At 50.8% G+C, this 18501-nt stretch overlaps 1 protein-coding gene across 16 annotated transcripts in view; it reads left to right on the top strand.

Annotated features, from left to right (window-relative positions):
* Window positions 1-18501, top strand: part of Cdh23 (cadherin-related 23) — a 382501-nt gene that overhangs the window by 172123 nt on the left and 191877 nt on the right. The window contains exon 1 of one of the 16 annotated variants that reach the window (XM_063278919.1): window positions 2661-2877. The exons of the other annotated variants lie outside the window; for them this stretch is intronic. The gene's annotated coding sequence lies outside the window, so the exon portion shown is untranslated. Of the gene's footprint in view, window positions 1-2660; window positions 2878-18501 lie in introns of those variants that run through there. 16 annotated transcript variants of the gene reach the window in all.

Raw genomic sequence — 18501 nt, 5'->3', positions numbered from 1 at the left:
TCCCTAGGGGGTGGAGGCAGGAGGATCAGAAGGTCATGGTCAATTCCCAACTACATCATAAGTCCCAGGCTAGCCTGGGAAACATGAGACCCCTGAAGCAGCAACAGCTGGGAGTGGGGGTGCATGCCTTTAATCCCTGCACTCAGGAGGCAGAGGTAAGTGTATCCCTATGAGTTCAAGGCCAGCCTGGTATACATTGTGAGTTCTTACATCTTAGTTAGGGTTTTATTGCTGTGAAGAGACACCATGACCATGGTAACTCTTATAAAGGCAAACATTTCATTGGGGCTGGCTTACAGTTTCAGAGGTTCAGTCCATTGCCATCATGGTGGGAAATGTGGCAGTGTGCAGCAGATGTGGTGCTGGAGGACTCTAGAGTTCTACATTTTTATCTGAAGGCACAGGAAGAGAGAGTGTCATTGGGCCTGGCTTGAGCATTTGAAACTTCAAAGCCCACCCCCAGTGACACATTTCCTTCTACAAGGCCACTCCTCCTAATAGTGACACTCCCCAAACCACCACGCCTTGTCTCAAAAAAAAAAAATCACTGGCTCTCTATAAATCTTTACATAAAGTTTTAGAAGTACCTGTGGATAGGTATGTATATTCTATGGGTTATTTTCCCCACCCTCCCCTGGCAGATCACCCCCTTCTTGAGGAGCGTTGAGGTCCCAGAGTTACCCCACAAACCACACAAATACCAACCTCAGTCAAACAGGGGTGGTTTATTGAATGCACACCCCAAGACTGATCGACCAGGGCAACAGCTCAAAGCTGTGCATTGGACATTTCTAGGGCCAGCTCATGAAGACTAAAACTGCAAAAACCACAACGAGTTCATACACATGTGCAGGAAGTGCTACCCCGTGGTCAGTCCAGACTCAAGCCATTTTAGAAATGATTGTCTATATTGACCTTTAACTTGATGGGTCCTATGGGAAGCTTATAGTTGTGGGATTTCTTAAAATTAACAACCCTCATACAGAATAGAACAGGGTATGTGGTCAGCATGACCCTGCTCTGAATCAAGTTATTTTTTGTCTCAGTAATTAGCAGGCATATTATAGCAACAATATGAAATAGCTGGCGGGCATGGAACAAAATGGCTACAGCTATGCTAGGGGGGCAGCCCTCAACAAAGAGTGTGACTCATTGCCCCTACTGTCAAGCTACTGGAATGGCCTCATATTTCTGGCCTCCACACGACTCTGAAGCCACAGTGAATCATGAGCCAAAAAGGGGTGATGTCTTCCCACACTCTGCACTTGGAGCTTGGCCCACATAGTCACAGCTTAGAGCCCTGGGAGCTATGACCCCGTGTAAGCAGCGTTTATACCCCCAACCCAAAGCCTTCCCCTCTGTAGAACCAGACAAGGCCACCAACGCTGTTGGCCCTGTTCCATCATTCCTATAAGCCTGCTCTTTGGAGACATTAGAAAAGAAAGAGAGACCAAGGGAAGAAGAAAACATCTCTCCTTCAGATGATCCAGGGCAGACCCAGGGAGGACACACCACACAGACAAATCACCCTGTACAGAAGCCTACTGCATGGCTTCTGTGAGGGGTATTTCTGAATTTGAGGAAAGGCAGTCCTTCCAGAACATTCTGCTAGATAGACTGATGGGAGAAGGTGCTGCCAGCCAGAGGGTAGGGTACAGACACATTTTGGGGAGGCGCATTCCTCAGCCTTAGTCGCCTCTTACAGGCTAGGACTCACATTAGGAAAACTTTGAGTGAACTAAGTAAGGGTAGCAACATGGGGACAAGAGCTTATGCCTCCTGGGTACTGAAGTTCACCTGCCTCACCCTTGAGTCCTCCCAGATCCCGTGGGGTACAGGGGTGGTGGTGGTGATTATTGTTCCCATTTTCCAATGGAGACACTGAGTCCAGATTGCACAGGGCAAGGAGTAGAGCTGGCTTTGAAAGCAGCAGGTGGCTCTGGGCACTGTCCCCAGCTCCCTACCCTGAACAGCTCTTCTTCAAACATGCCCTTCCTGTGCCCTTCCCTTATCCACTTGTGGGAGTCTGGGCTCCACTCCCAGACTTCCTGCCTGGCTTCGTTGCCCTCCTCTATCTCCCTCGCTGTGAAGTGCTCTCCCTAAGCCAATTAACTCGCTGCTCCCCATTCAAATATTTGACCAATATCTGGAGACAGAGATTCCCAAGCAGATACCTGCAGACATTGATTGACATGAGCAAACGCCTGCACAGAATGAATTTCTCCTGGAACAGCCACATTCTGCTGGCTGTGTACCACCCTAGGGCCCCTGAGGGGGCTGCGTTTGTCGAGGGAAACAGACAAGTGGGATCCAATGACTCTGTGGCCCAGCTTCCTGCTCCTGCCACCCTTCCTTCTAGAAGGACACAGAGATGTCATACCGCAGCACTCTAGACTGGTGACACACATGGTGACATGCTCTCCGGAGCCCAGACGCTTGAGCTAGAAGTACTCTTGGTAAAAATACTGCTGGTGGTCAAGTGTTGTTTTAAAAGGCCTGGTGACTTGTCCCGTGGTGATGGTTGATTCTTACATGTCAGCAAGGGCCATGTAGTTGAGAAGCACAGGGACGGTTTGAAGGACATCTGGCAGTGACGGTTTGAAGTCATTTGCTGTTTCTGAAGTCTTCAGGGACAGGGTTGCCTGGTTGTGCCTCAGTGATGCATAGAGGCCTCAGAGAGCTGCCAGATACTGGGTCTCCAGTACGACCACAGGAAATCCTCCCTGGCACAGAGGAGGTTCAGGGTGCAAGTAGCCCTAGGAAGAACTCTGGTGGCACCCAGTACTGACTCCCCAACCGTGACATACACACTCCCAAGAGCTGATGGCCAGTGGCAGAGCTTGCAGACACACGAGGGTGAAAGGAATCTGACGTGTGGTAAGCTGTTTATTCTCTTCTTGATTTCCTTCGCTTTCTATCTCTGTCAGTTCTACTCAGGAGAAGGTCTGCTTGGTCGCTCAAGTCTGTAACACCTCTCAGCCTTGGTTCAGATCGCTCTAGAGCTAAGAGAGCAGAGCCGGCTGGGCCTTAGGAGATAACACATGCCCCATGGGCCGTGTTATGTGGGCCCCATGTCTTCTAGTCACCTCTGGCAGGGTTGACCAGCTGGCTCTTTGGGACACTTTCTTACCTAGTCCCCTTTAAAGTGATTCTTGAAAGGGAAGCATTGAGTTATGTAGGTTGCACATACACAGGACTGAAGCTGGGAGAGCACTCAAAAGACCGGGGCTTGGGAAACCAGCACTGAAGCAGAGCCTTAATCTTCAAGTCCTTTGTGATCTGGACACTAGAAAGGACTCATGGGAAGCCTCGAGGGCCACATCTTTATGTATAAAGTGCTTAGGACGGTGCCTGGCACAGAGCCAGTGTTCTGGGATGCCTCACATGGACAGGATCATTGTCCAGGAGCCACTATTGGAACATGGAATACTGGCAATCCCTGATGGGACTGAGGGACAGAAGCTTAAGTAGCAAGGCTGTCCCAGGAAGGAGCCAAGATAAATGAGGGATGACTTAGGGAGAGACAGGCTAACTGGGCAGATGAGGAGAGAAGATGATGAGGTGAAGCACCTGGTAGACAAGGAGTTGGGATTGTCCCTTCTTTGGATGGGACCAGAAGAAAATTGGGATGCTTAGAGAGCTGGTGGAGCACTTGCAGAGAGGCATCAGGGCCTCAGTGGCACCTACAGCATCCTGTCTTTATAGTTATATCTCCTGGGGTCAGGAATGGGGATACCAAGTGGTTCTTCTTCCCCTCTCCATCTGCATATGTGTGTGGAGGCCCAAGGCTGACCTCAGGTGTCTTCCTCAGTCACTCGATACCTTATCGCCCACCCTCCTGAGATGGGATCTCACTGTGTAGACCAGGTTGTCCTGGAACTCGCAGAGATCTGCTTGCCTCTGCCTCCTGATGGCTGGGATTAAAGGTGTTCGCCATGGTGCCTGGCTTCCACTTTATGCTTTGAGTTCGTTCAGTGACCCCAGAACTCACCAACTCAACTGAAGTGGCTGACCAGTAAGCTCTAGGAACCTGCCTGTCTCTGTCCCTCTGGTACTTAGGTTACAGTCCAGTGCCATCACACCAGGCTGGTAGGTCTAAGGCCCTTGCTTGAGCAGCGTGTCCTTAACCAACAGAGCCGTCTTTGTGACCCTTCTATCTGTCTTCCTTTTTAAAAAGCAGTTGACATAGAAAGAAGTGGGGTGGTTTTTTTTTGTTTGTTTTTTGTTTTTTTTTGTTTTTTTTTTTGGTTCTTTTTTTCGGAGCTGGGGACCGAACCCAGGGCCTTGTGCTTCCTAGGCAAGCGCTCTACCACTGAGCCAAATCCCCAACCCCAAGAAGTGGGTTTGTTGTCAGACATAATATACTTAGATCTTAGGCTCACTGCCCTCCTCACGCCCACCCCTCTTGCCAGACCCCTCCCTTCCCCAGACAGTTTCTCTTCTGTCTTTGTGTATCCCTCTCCCCCCTCCTCCCTCCTCTTAGACACTTCCTCCTGCTCTGTGGTCCCCTCTCTACTTTCATATCTATATACATATACATTGTTTTTAAAAAGTCATTTCTAGGCATTTATCTTTCTGAGTCTGGCTTATTTCACTTAACGTCATAGTCTCCAGCTCCACCCTTTTTCCTAAAAATGACAATTCCTTCTTCTCTTCAGCTAATAAAGCTCCATTGTGCACACATACCACCTTTCCTTCATCTATCTGTTTGTCCAGCCATCCATTTACAGGGATCTAGGCTTCTCACATTCTCTCTGTGTCTGTGTCCACTTACTATTGCTTCTCAACAACCGAAGAGGTGTCTTCCTGCAGCTCTGGAGAAGGGAGGTCTTACTGGCTGAAATCCAGGCGCTGTCAAGCAGTTCCCTCTCAGGGTACAGGAGACAACCCCTGCCTCCCATCTCTCCCAGCCTGTAATTGCTGCCCTTGCTGGCTCACCCAACCCCTCCTGCCCACTCACAGCCATCTCTCTAGGGTCACTGTGTCCTCTACTCCCTCTTAGAGGGAACCTTGTGATCATACGTAGGACGTACCAGGAAACCACAATAATTTCCCACGTTGAGGTCCTCCTCTAACAGTGCCCCGTGACACTCAGCAGTCATCAGGACAGGGCTGCCTTGGTGACTGACATGCATCCTACCTCCCTCTTCCCAGTCATTTCTACTAGCTCCCTCATCGTCATCCAGTTCACCATGACTCCAAGGTGTCATCTGTACCGTGGGTATCAGCTATCTCAAGAGAGGAAAGATGGGCTAGTTGAGTATCACAATCAGTGTCCATGAGGTGTCAGGGTCTGGCAGCATGGCATGATGTCACTCTCAGTAGCTGACCTAGGGCAGTCCAGCTCCAAAACTCATTATTGTTGGTGATAATTTTCCCAGACAGAGATTCCCTATGGAACCCAAGCTAGCCTTGCACTTAAAGTTGTCCTCCTGCCTCAGCCTCCAAGTGCTAGGATTATAGGCATGTGCTACCCAGCCCAGTCAACATAGGGCATCTTTAAATGCCTGGGCCCGTGAGACAGAGAAGAGCTGAGCTGACTCAGGTGTAAGCACAGGCACTTGATAAATGGCATCGGTGGTGTCGCAAATCAGCAGGGAAAGGGTGACTTGTTTAGTGGCTGGTGTTGGGGAAACTAGTTTTCTAACTGGAAAAATAAAATAAAATAAAATAAAGCCAGATCCCCCAGCATACACCATGTCCCAAGGTGGACTTTGGATTGATTAAAGACCTCAGTGTGAAAGGAAAAACACAAAACTCATAACAGGGAGGAAGGGTCTTCATGACCTCGTTGTAGGGAAGGACTCGTTAGCACGCACACAGCACAGGCCCCAGAAGGAAAACACATGAACTTCTGAGACAGTCAACTCCATAGGAATGCATGAGCCAAGGCAACAGCAGGTGACATGATTTCAATTAAAGCCAACCAGGACTCGTGATGGAATACACGATGAATCTCTGTAAGCCAGCGGTTCTCAACTTTCCTAATGCTGTGACCCTTTAATCCAGTCCCTCGTGTTGTGCTGACCCCTGACCATAAAACGATTTTCATTACTACTTCATAACGGCAACTTTGCTAAGGTGACGGATCATAATGTAAACATCTGTGTTTTCTAATGGTCTTAGGCGACCCCCGAGAGGAGGTTATTCAACCCCAGAGGGATCGCAATGCACAGGTTGAGAACCACTAGTGTAAACCACCAAGGCTAACATGGGGAGCCCCTTAGGAAAACAAGCAAATGATAGTCCTGGTTGGGGAATCCCCAGGACTGGTGGGCAGCTCTAGAGAATCTGAAATTATTGGAAATTAGCAATATGCAAATGGAGGCTCTCATGCCGACCTCAGTTCCACAGTGACTGGTGGTGGGTGTCTTCTGTCTGTGGGTCTTGTACAGTCTCTACAGATAGGCCGAGAGAGCACTTTAAACACGAGAGTGTGTTTGCAGTTGATCTGTAGGGTCATGAAGATTCCGTTCCGGAATCAGTTAAGGAAGATGGCTCCCCTGACCCCCCAAATCCCATCCCTCTCCTCAGTGGGCCTGCAGTAGAAGACACTGCCCACTTACTAGATTTCACACTCGGTGGATGTTTTTGTAGAAATTGCTCCCCTTTCTTGTTAACGAGTGACTAACGTAATGTCCTTGACTTTTGCCTCTTGGCCCGCGAAGGCTAAGGGATTTCCGGTGGCATTTTACAGAGATGGTTTTCCAAGTCCTGCACCAAAGAATATTCCAAATTAGTGAGGAACCACATCCTATTAGGTGGAAGCACATTACAGTCACTGCTTTTGTAGGTCAGAAATGGTCGGATGTCAGCTCTGCCTTACGGTTTAACTTAATAGGTGTACCTACAGCAAAATAGATAAATATTTAAAACCAAGTGTTAAGTCATAAAAGAAATGGGAAGGGATGAAATAGCTCATTCCTCTAAGATAGGAAAAAAAAAAAACAGAGGGAAATCAGAAGTGACCGCATTTAGCAAGAGCCCGTGTGCGCTCAGAGCAGCTCATAGTCAAACAGGCATTTGTTATGGAGAAAGGAGCAGGGACGGGGCTGAAAAGGGAAACCCCCAGTGGTGACTTTTCCCAGAATTTGACCTTGCACCTGCCCAGCTCCAGGTAGCTCATGGGGGTGCACTCATTCCTCAGCAGCTGGAGGAAGGAGACGCCATCACTGAACCCACTTTACAGATGGGATAACCAAGTTCAGTGTGTCTAAGTAACTTGCCCGAGGCCCCCCTGTATATAGATGTCAGAATGAGGATTTAGATGCGGGCTAGTGAGGAGCTGGGGTGGGGGCTCAGCACTTAAAGCTTTTGCTGCACAAGCATGAGGACCAGAGTTTAGAGCCCCTCCCCAACTTATGCAAATGTCAGGTAGGTGTGGTAGGCCATCAGTAATTCTAGCCTTGGAAGGTGAAGGCAGGGGACCAAGCTGGGTAGAAAGACTAGAGAGCTCTGGATTTGACTGAGAGATCCTGATTCAGAGAATAAGGTGAATGAAGTAGTGAGGATGATTTCTAGCATCGACCTTGGGTCTCCACATGCACATGCAAACATGTACATGTACATGCAAGCACAGGCACATACACACAAGCAAGTATGCACAAATGCACATGCACACGAGTACGCAGAGAAAGAGAGGGAGAGAAGAGAAGGAGGGAAGGAGGGAGGGAAGGAGAGAATAAATAATTGTGCAGTAGAGGGTAAGGGTTTAAAGATGAGAAGAGACCCGATACCTGACAAAGGAAACCCCACTCTTCCTGCACCCTATGCCCGGGTTGTCTCCTTGAAAGTGGGAAGTTTCTTGCATTTCTTTCTCATCCTCCATCTAGCCTCACCTCTGACTGTTGCATGGGCACATGGCCCACAGTGTCCCTATCTATGGACACTGTCCCTGCCTTGACCCCACCTGAGCAATGGGAGTGCCACTCCCAGGCCAAGTGACAGACGGACACTCCCTGAGCAGCGATTCTGGCACTGGGACACAGAGGTATAACCACCAAGGAAGGACTTGAGATCAAACAGGTCCAGCTTCAAACCATGGCTCCGAGGTCCTCTTTCTGGGAGACCTCAACAAATGGCTTCTGCAAACAGGAGCTGAGAAGCCCAGCCCAAAGGGGCTATGATAAAGCTTTGTGCCTGCAAGCACTCTGTGAATTACCGTTCACAAGCTCTGCATGCTCACCTAAAGGAGAGGCGACATTTTTATTGTGAGTCTTCAAAGTTGGGTGGTTGGAAGAACAGGAAGGAGCCTGTGCCATCCTTGACACTGCCTGGCTCATGTTCTCCACCTGCCTATGTCCCTCCCTCCTCAAGGACTTCTCTTTGCATTCCCCTCTGCCAGGAAGCCTTCCGTGAGCACCCAGGTCCCTTACTTCACCAGTGTGGTGGCCATCTCTCACTCATCTGTCACCACTATCCCCCACCCCCTCCCCCGAGCCCAGGGCAGTGCCCTCTCTGTCATGGCCACCTAGTTACTGCATTATCTTTCTCCCAGTCATGTGGTCACAGAACCCCTGGGAACCTACAATCCACTGGTTCTTAGGACATGGACTGCTGAGATCCCAAACATACTGCCTCTGCATCCGGGAAGGAGGGGCCTTTACCCAAATCGCCCCTTTGAGCCAACAGTGTGAAGGGCCTGTCTTTCTGCTTCACTAGTGGCTCATGGCGGCACGGGGGCCTCAAGCAACTTGGTGGTCCAGGCTGAGTGTGGTCCAGGCAGGAGTCACCTACCAAGTCACCTACTCCTATATCCAGGGACTTTTCTACCACAGCCCTGCCCCAACCATCTCTAAGCCATGGTGACTTTGGAGTCTTTCTTTAGGCAGGGAAAACAGAGACCCCCACAGCCACCTGTTCTCTGACGCAGGGTGACTCAGGACTGCTAATTGGATTCCACTGGTGTGACACCGACTCTGGGTGGCTGAAATAAATGTGAACTTTCCCTGGCACTGAGGCGGAGAGTGCCTTGGCCTGGCTAGATTCTCATACAGTACAAGCCCTGTGGGATGAAAACACCCCACTTCTCTCAGCCATAGTTAGGTTAGGAGGTCCCACAGAGGACGTCAGGAAAAAGACCCTCTATGGTGTTTAGTTGTGTGTGTCTGCAAGTGTGCTCAGCATATCAGTGGACGGCTTTGTGTGGCTCGTTCTCTCCCTCCACCTTTGTGGGGATCCTGGGGATTGAACTTAGGTCATGGGCTTATGTGGCAAGCCCCTTTATCTACTGAGCCATCTCACAGGCCCTCCATCTCATTTTTACAATGAGAACCAGAATGCCCCATTGCACGGATGAGGAGACTGAGCTCAGAAAGGTTCTGTGATATTGAGGCTTAAGATCATGTGGTGACAGCACAAAATCTAGGTCTCTAAGGGTCTCAAGCCTCTTTGTCTTTCTTGGGGTCTCCCACCTCATTGGAATGTCAGACAGTCCTGCCTGTGTGGAACTTGCCTGCTTTAGTCCCATCTTACAGATATAATCCAGATAGCAAAAACACAAAACAAAACAAAAACACCTCCGAGCCAGCTGTTTGATACAGTGGTAGACACTGAGCCGGCTTCCCGTCTCAAATCCGCTCACTGGCTGTGAACCAGGCAGTGGTAGGGTTATCAGGGGAGGAGATAAGCCAGTGTTGTCCTAGGTTAGCCCACTAAACAAACAGGAGGCCTGGCTGTGTCGGCTAAGAAGGGCTATGTGAATGAGGTTGACCAACAACACTGGGCAGGAGGGAAGACCATATAGGAAAGGCCCAGTCTGAGGCCCAGTCTGCCCTGCCACCCCAGCCCTGTTTCTGGAGCCGCCCAGAACTTCTTCCCTCCTGGGTTGGGGGCATTCGGTCGCTGAGGTCAGACCTTTGTTTGAAGGACAGATAATTAATCCCACAAAGTAATCCCAGCACCCTGGCAGATTTATGGAGATCGCCTCTGTCCCGGGAACACGGCCAGTCATCTTTCATGTCCCAGCAAAGCTAGTCACTTGCGAGAGCTCAGGCCCTGGACATGGGAGCTCATTTAGGGGAGTCCCCCTCTGCCGAGGAGATTGATCACAGGCTGGGTAGAGGAGGGAGAAGCAGGCTCTGAGCTCCTCCTCGCCCCTGGCTCTTTGCCAGGGACAAGGAGGTACCCAGCCGCACGCATACCCAGCCCTCTTAAGTCACAGGCAGAAAAGGCAGAGGCAGGGAAGGGCTCTGCTCTTTGGTGTAGTCTCTGAGCTCCACCAAGGTAGGGAAGAGGAGGTTGCCAGGGCTCTCCAGGCCCTGGGGAGAGGGGACACAGCCCTCAGGATTAGAATGGTTGCCTCTGGTTTGTGGTTTCTGCTGCTAGCTCGTTAGGCACATTGGACACTGTGATTATCCTCTGTAACACATAGACTTGTGTACATACGTACATGCGTGCGCGTGCGTGCGTGCGTGCGTGCGTGCGTGCGTGCGTGCGTGCGTGCGTGCGTGCGTGTGTGTGTGTGTGTGTGTGTGTGTGTGTGCATTACTAGAGATTGAGCCCAGGACAAAAGCTAAACAAATGATCACACTGGGTTATTTCCCAGCCCTTGGGTATTTTGAGACAAAGTCTCAATGTATACAGATGAGAACCGATGATCCATCCCTCTGCTGCAGACTCACTGGTGATGGGATTACAGGCAGATGTGAACCCCTGCCTCCATCTCCTTAGATCAGCGGATGGTTTGTGGGTATTCATCAGGCACCACCATGTTCTAGCTGGAGACACAACCATGTGGGCAATGATGATGTTTAGAGTCTAGAAGGGATGACCAAGAATCAGTTTAGCAGACTAACAGTGAGATCATTTGAGACTGTGACAGTGACAGGGAGATAAAACGGGGACACGGTAGAGAGCGATGATCTGGAACACTTAGCCTGGGCACTTGGGGTCCTCTGTGGTAAGGTGGAGTTTGACTGATAGCAGGAGGCAGCACAGAGTAGGGGGGACAACAATATGTGCAAAGGTCCTGGGGCAGAGACAAGCTGAATATACTTAGGAAACAAATTAGAAGAAGAGCTTCAGTGAGGCAGGGGCCGGCAGGCAAGGAAGAGTTGGGATTTTGTTTCACTTGCATGGGGAAGATATTACAAATACTTCTCAGTAGAATGAGCTAGAACAGGATGAAGGAGAGTCAAAGCTCAGCTGAGAGGCTCCAGTGATGGCGAGAGGGGGTATGCCTATGTCCCTCGTGTGTACCTGCTGTGCTTTCATCCATCGGGGTGACCCTTCTAGCTGCTTCAGCAACTCCTATCTTTCTTTCTATGGTCTCCCCTGCTCCTTCTGCCTGTATATCATACAGACACACACACAGAGACAGACAGACAGACAGATACACATATGCACACATATACATGCACTCATACACACACTGTCACAAGTGTCTGTGCACACACACACACGAGAAAGAGAGAGAGAGAAAGAGGGGTAGGGGGAGACGTCTAGTGGCCCATCACAGACACCAATCATGGGCAAAGCTGGTTTCTTCCTGATGCCATACCCAGTCCCGGGTGATTGAAGCCTTACATCATCTTCCTCCCGCCCCAGACTGAGCTGCTGCCAATGGCATTGCCCGCCTTAGGGCTGGCTGAACTGGGCACATCCAGACTGAAGTCTATAAAGGGGTTGGGGAACCCAGCTGCTTCCCCTTCCAGCCTGTTCTGGGGTCCTGTAGGTTCCTAGCTCTGCCAAAGCTTCCTCTACCAGCCAGGGACAAACTTCCCCTTTTCTGGGACACAATAGGTCTAGAGCAATGGTTCCTAACCTGTGGTAAGGGGGGTTGTGACATCCCCCACCTTGGGGGATTGCATATCAGATATCCTGCATATCAGATAGTTCCTTTACGGTTCATAACAGTAGCAAAAGTACAGTTACAAAGTAGCAATGAAAGGATTTTGTTGTTGGGAGGTCACCACAGCATTAGGAACTGTATTAAAGTGTCTCAGCAATAGGAAGGTTGAGAATCACTGCTGAAGAACCTGCAGGAATGCCACAGCAGAGTCCTTGAGTCCTTTCCCCTCCAGGAGTATCTATCTGTTCACAGAGCTGAGAGTGGGGTGCTATTGGAACCCCAATGTGGAGCTGCCCAGAGAACTACCCTCCTGCCAAGAGGCCAGGCCCTGTAGCCCACACCAAGAGAAAGAAGCAAGCTGGAAGCCCTGGGTCCTAAATTCTGTTCCAGGTCCCTCTCCAACAAGAGTGGCCAGAGGCTTTAGGAAGATGCTCTCGTTTTAGCTGCTGAGGTTTTCCCTGCCAAAAACAGAAGGATGGCCCGGTTCATCCCCGTTCCCGCCGGCTCAGCAGAAGCTATCTGCTGCTAGGGATGGGAGTATCATTCTTCAAATATTCCCCAAATGTCTGCATGGCCTGAGGCACTGAGCCAGGGGCTGGGAACATCGTGTGACATCGGGGCCATGACTCCTGAGGTGGGGCATGGGTGCTTTGGAACAGGATCGTTAAGAAGGGATGTCTAGCTGCCTGTTCTCCACATCTAGCCCCAGCCCTGGACCCCCAGCCCTCCTTCATCCCACAAGCAGGTCAAGTTCACAGGGGACTATTGGCTGTTAAATATCCCGAGACACCATCACATGCACCACTGGTGATGTGGTGCACGGTGCCACACTGGCTTCGGGTCCTCTTTGCTCTTTTGTTCCTTAAGCAATCAATCATGGCGGGGGTTAAAGGTCAGCTTTGTTCCTGTCCTCGTCCTCAGAGGCCTCTGAGGACCGAGGGGGGAGCCCATGATGATTACATATCCAAAGATAAACCCCAATTTAATGCGGATTGTGTCTCCGAGCACGAGTCGTCACCCACAGAGAGTGGAGGGATGCTGGTGTGTCTGCTTGCGTTTTGAGTCGTCCTCGGCAGTTTGATCTCTAGCACCATATAAAACAGGTGTGGTGCTGTGTACCTGTAATCCCAGGACACGAGAGGTGGAGACAGGAGGAGCAGAAGCTCAACCACAAATTGATTTCAGTGCCAGCGTGGGCTACCTGCGTTCCTGTCTCAAAGATATGCAATAAAGATGAACGGTGATTTGGTCTGATCGTACTATGAAACAGTGATAGCAATGGGATAATTTTAAAATCAGCAAGACCAGCCAATGTCTACGGTAACTGGCTGACTGGGCCTCGCTGGTCTCTATGCCTTCCATTCTTGGAAGTTTCTGTTAGAAACCATGTGTCTCTCTGTGTACAGTCAAATATATAATCATACATGTAATCCATCTATGGCCTCTGCCTCAAACTTGAGTCATACTGAGGTCCACTCACGTACACCCAGGTCTGCCTCTGCCTTGCCGTGGATCTGTGGCCAACTCTCCATCTCTGACCCAAGAAAAATGGGAAGCTAATGAGCTCTAAGCTCCCATCTGCTTCCTCCTCTTGTGCTTGGCACGGCTGACTTGGGCGCTCAGGGGAGACCCACCTAGAGTGGAGTTGTGGGCCTGTCCTCTTCCGTCTTCAGCCTCCTCAGAAGCCTTCACAGACATGCAGCTTAGCCTTTGGAAAAAGGGACTTCTTGGCCTGTTCATCTGGAAAGACAATGGGGCTTAACAGCCTTACTCTAACAAATCACAATGCCTGTCAGACACTCAAGGCTCTGAGAAGTCCCGCCATGACGACTGCTAGCCAGCATTCTCTAAAGCTGACCCTGTGGCCTTTGCATGATGGTTCTGCCAGCATCCGGCATCAGAGTCTTGGGCAACCCCTGGGCCTTCCTGCTTTCAGACAGGGACTCCTCCCCAATGTCCATTTTTTTCTTATGTGCATGATTCTGATTCTCGGTTAGAAGAAGCCAAGACCTTTGATGTTTCTCTGCTGCTGGGTGGGCCTGAACTTCACTCAGTGTATTGTCTTTCCCACTGTCCTTCCAGACCAGAAGCACCCACTCTGATATTATTCTGCAAGTCACTGACCAGACCCAAAACACACAGCAGGAAACAGGCTAGACCTGATCTGTGTCCTTTCGGGTGGGATAGGAGAAAGCAGACCCCTTTTGTAGCAAGGGCTCTGGGTTCAAATCTCAGCCCCCCCAGCAAACCATATGACACAGGCAAGTTCCCTCACTAGCAGATTCAACAACAGGGTGGTCATTTCCTTTCTTATCCTGAAGAAGCTAAAACAACGGCTAATTAATCATATTCTCCATGCTGAATTCTGTGCCGCATGGGTCAGCTATATTACCTGCTCTGATCCCCCTTATCAGCTCCGGGAGATGGGGACTAGCCTTCCTTTTCCACAGTGAGGGAAACTGAAGTCCAGACAGGGTAGGTTACTGACCCACAGTCACACAGCTGGGAAGGAGTGATGTTGAGATTTGAACCCTGGTCCCAGCTGGTACAGTATCATCCCTTTGTAGATAACCAGGTCCCCGTGAATGTCCTCTGAATCAGTTTCCTGGTCCTGGCGGGGCTAGGCAACATGAAGACAGGTCCTGTGGATCCTCTGGTGAATGTCTGAACTCACTGTGACAGGTTAGAACCAGAAAAGGCCCTGGAGAGCCATCTAGTGCTCTGAGCAAGACAGACTGGTTACTGGGTGCCTGAGTGTGGGCTTTACTGAGATAGATTTCCTAAAACAGACATGTGAATACCCCTCCTGGGGCTGGGGAGTCTAGCTCAGTTGATAGAGTACTTGCTTAGCAGCATGTGTCCTCGATCCCCGGCACCACGAGAACCTGATGTTACACACCAATAACCGGGCACCCTGGAGGTGGAAGCAGGAAAATCAATTCAAGGTCATCCTTGCCACATAGTGATTCTGGGGATAGCCTGGGCTATACAAAAGTCTGAGGGGAGAGGGCATGAGAGAGACAGAGAAAGGGAGATTCGTTGAGTGAACTGTGCCACCAAAAGAAAGCCGTCTACAGCAGAGAGGTGATGGCTCATGCTTTGAATCTCAGCACTTGGGAAACAGAGGCAGGTGGATCTCTGTGAGTTTGAGCCAGCCTGGTCTACAAAGCAAGTTCCAGGACAGCCAAGGCTACACAGAGAAAATTTGTTTCAAACAAACAAACAAACAAACAAACAAACAAACAAAATATTAGGCAAGGACCCTAAAGCCCAGAGAAGCAGAGAAGCTGGACTTCTTGCCTAGAAACACTAGCTGTCCTGTGTTCCCTGGGCTGGCCTCTGTCCCCACTTCATGGCTGAGCCTGAGGGGACTCTGCAGCCCCTTAGAGACTCTCAAGGTCAGCTAGTGGCCAGCCCTGCCAGCTGGTGGCCGGTGTCTATGAAGATTACTGTTTCTGGGCCTGGCTCCCTGAACCTCGTCTGACCACATCTATTTCTGGGCTGCAGGGCCCTGACGGAGCACAATTTGATTCATAAATTACCCAGCTCAAGGTGTGTGGATGGATTCTCCTTCTGCAGACTTGAAAGTCATTCACTCTAGAACTTGCAGAACTTGCAGAGGAGAGGCGAGGACTGTGTAGGCAGTGGGACTGGCACCCTCTTTTGGGGAGAATGGAATGGGGGGGCAAGAGTGGGGGGACTAGATGAGGGGCAGGAAGCCATCTCTCTGTGCCTGCTCTGACCCTCATTCTCTGTGCCTGCTTCGACCCTCAGACAACTCTGGAGACAAATGTGGTACCAGCTCCAGTGGGCGAATTAGAAAACTTAGACCCCACGAAAGCATCCCTTGTCTAGGGGCTCATGGCTAGGTGGGGAGGTATTGAGACAGATTCCACACCCCTGCATGCCATAGGTGTCTGGGTGTGGCCGTGACAGCAAAAGGCAAGAGACTAAATGACAGGCTCTGAAAGTGAGATAAGAAGAGGAGCCTGGGGTGCAAGCCACCTCCTCCTACAAGCCCCAGTGCCCCCTTGATTGGCAATGGAACCACCCCACCCCCACCCCACGGACCACAGTCTGTCCAGCTCCTCCTACCCAAGTTCACCCCAGCTGCCATATTTGGGAATGTGGGGAGACAGGGTTTCTCTGTGTAGTCCTGGCTGTCCTAAAACTTGCTCTATAGACCAGGCTGGCCTTGAACTCACAGAGATACACCTGCCTCTGCCTCCGGAGTGCTGGGATTAAAGACACGCTTCATTACTACCAAGCTGTGCCTGCCATCTTTGACTGGTACCCAACAGACGTGGGTTTAGCACCTCATGGTTTGCGAAACATCTTAGATCCCTTGTCATGGGGCCACCCTACAACCCTGTGAACGGGCCTTACACACTTACACACACACACACACACACACATACACACACAGAGGAAACCAACACTCTGAGAGACCCACAAGCAGGAAGGCCTGAAACCAGGCCTCAAGCTCCTTCACACATGGTCCCTGTAAGTGCTTCAGTGACCTTTATACCTGTCCTTGTGTGTGTGTGGGGGGGGGGGGATAGAGGGGATCTTCTGCATCACGTGATGGGTGTTCTGAGAACGTTGCCCATGCCGTCTCTGCCTTGCACTTGTGCCTACACACATTGCACGGTGGGTAGTTTATGGCACCCACACTCCCTCAGAAGTTCAGTCTTCAAGGCTATTACCATGGCTTCACCACACCCCCACTTACTCAGAGAGGCACCATTAGATTAGGGACAGACTGCTGGGTTGACAGACAGCATGACCCTTTAAAACTTCTGTCTCCTTGGGTATCTATCTATTCATGGTCCTGGGTCCTCTTTGTTTCCTTAAGTATGGCTGCTTCTTCCACGCCTCCTACCTCTCCTCCCATCCCTGGTCCCGCCCCCTCCTCTCCCCTCCTGGGCAAGGCCTTTCAGATCATCAAAAACAAGTGCTACTTATGCCAGACTCGAGATGGCTTTATCTGAGCAGTAAATCTCCCTAAGGCCAGATCTGTCCTGAGCACCAGTCTGCTGGAGAGTTATGAGGGCCTGAGGCAGGGAGGGAGCACACAGCCTCTGGGAGTGACTTCCAGGATGATCCCAGGAGAGATCCCAGCTGAGGGGGCAGGGGTATCCTGCATACCTGTAGCAGGCTCAGACTCAGGCTCAAGGAGGAGTGTAGAGGACCTGTAGGCCCCACCTTTTCTTCTTCTGACTCCTCTGTCCCACAAAGGACTGTCCCACACAGGACTGTTCCTCACAGGACAAGCATCACCTGGCAGTCAGCAGAACTGTTTAAACTCAGTGATACCAGATTCTGAGCCCCAAGTGTCCCTCTGTCACCATGAGGTGTCATCTCACCTGAATGAGCCTCAGTTTCTTCATCTGATAGCACGGCTGCATTAGCCTGATCAGGAAACATCCTCGAGGAACTAGAGGGACAGAGGAACTAGAGGGACAGAACATGTTGCCACAGGCTAAGCACAGCACACTCAGAGAGGGGCTGAAAACATCCCCAGTGTGGCTTTGAGTCTGACTCTGCCATTTACCCAGTATGACTTTAAGAAATTATGTGACCTCCTTATGCCGGAGTGTGGCTATCAATAGGCAGTGAGGATGGTGACCTGCACCCATGGGAGTGTCCCCATGGGAGTGACTGACAGGGCCAGTGGTTAAGAGCACTGACTGCTCTTCCAGAGGTCCTGAGTTCAATTCCCACAACCACATGGTGGCTCACAGCCATCTGTAATGGGATCCGATGCCCTCTTCTGGTGTGTCTGAAGACAGGGACAGTGCACTCACATACATAAATAAACAAACAAACAAAAACTCGACTGACAAAGATGAGCACAGCGCCCATAGCCTTGCCAGGCACTATCCCTCACTCGTGCTCCTCTGTCACAGTCCCTAGCCTCCATCCCCACCCCTCACAGGTCCTCCTGGCTCCATCTGGACCCCCCTTTGGGGACAGATCTTGGTACCCATTGCCATCAGACAGTGGCCAGACTACATCCAAAGCTTCTACCTGCTGCCTCCTGTCCACCCCTGACTCCCCAACCCTGCCCTCTGCCCAGCGGGGGTGGGGCGGGGCTGTGCAGGCCCAGGTCTGCTTCCCTCCCATCATCTGGAGTCATGTGACAGTGAGAGACCTCACCTATTCCCCTTCATTCAGTACTGATGAAGCTGGGGGCTGGGGCTGTCCCTGCTATTAGCATCATTGGGAACTTGGATTGTACGGTGACTAGGAGTCCACCTCAGAGCTGCTCTCCTCTGACACCAGCATGGGCCCTGGATGTGCACACACCCAACAGCAGGTGTTTCACCCGGACGTAAAATACATACACTATGCATTGTGGAAAAATGGGCCATTCCCAAAGTCTGATGTTCGAACCCTCGTTCCATTCAAGGTATGTGCCAGCGTGTCCATCTAATGACAGGACTGTGGGATTCCTTTTAAAAGGACTCAAAATGACTCCTTTTTAACATCAAATTATCATTCAGATAAGTCAGAAACAAGTCAGAGTGACTCTAAAGTTTCGAAGCAGGGGGACTCCACCCGAGGGGCATTTTGCAGAGTTTTGGTGACTTGTCTGGAGAATGGAGCACGTAGCATCCCACAGCAGCTCAGCGGTACTGAAGCCCTGACCAGTGCTACCCGTGAGAGATGAGGGGCCTCGGCACCACGTTGGCAGCTTTGAGGACCCA

The sequence above is a fragment of the Rattus norvegicus genome, chromosome 20 (assembly GCF_036323735.1).
Source record: "Rattus norvegicus strain BN/NHsdMcwi chromosome 20, GRCr8, whole genome shotgun sequence".
NCBI lineage: Eukaryota > Metazoa > Chordata > Mammalia > Rodentia > Muridae > Rattus > Rattus norvegicus.
The sequence above is the reverse complement of the archived record's forward strand: the minus strand, read 5'-3'. Positions and strand labels throughout refer to the sequence as shown.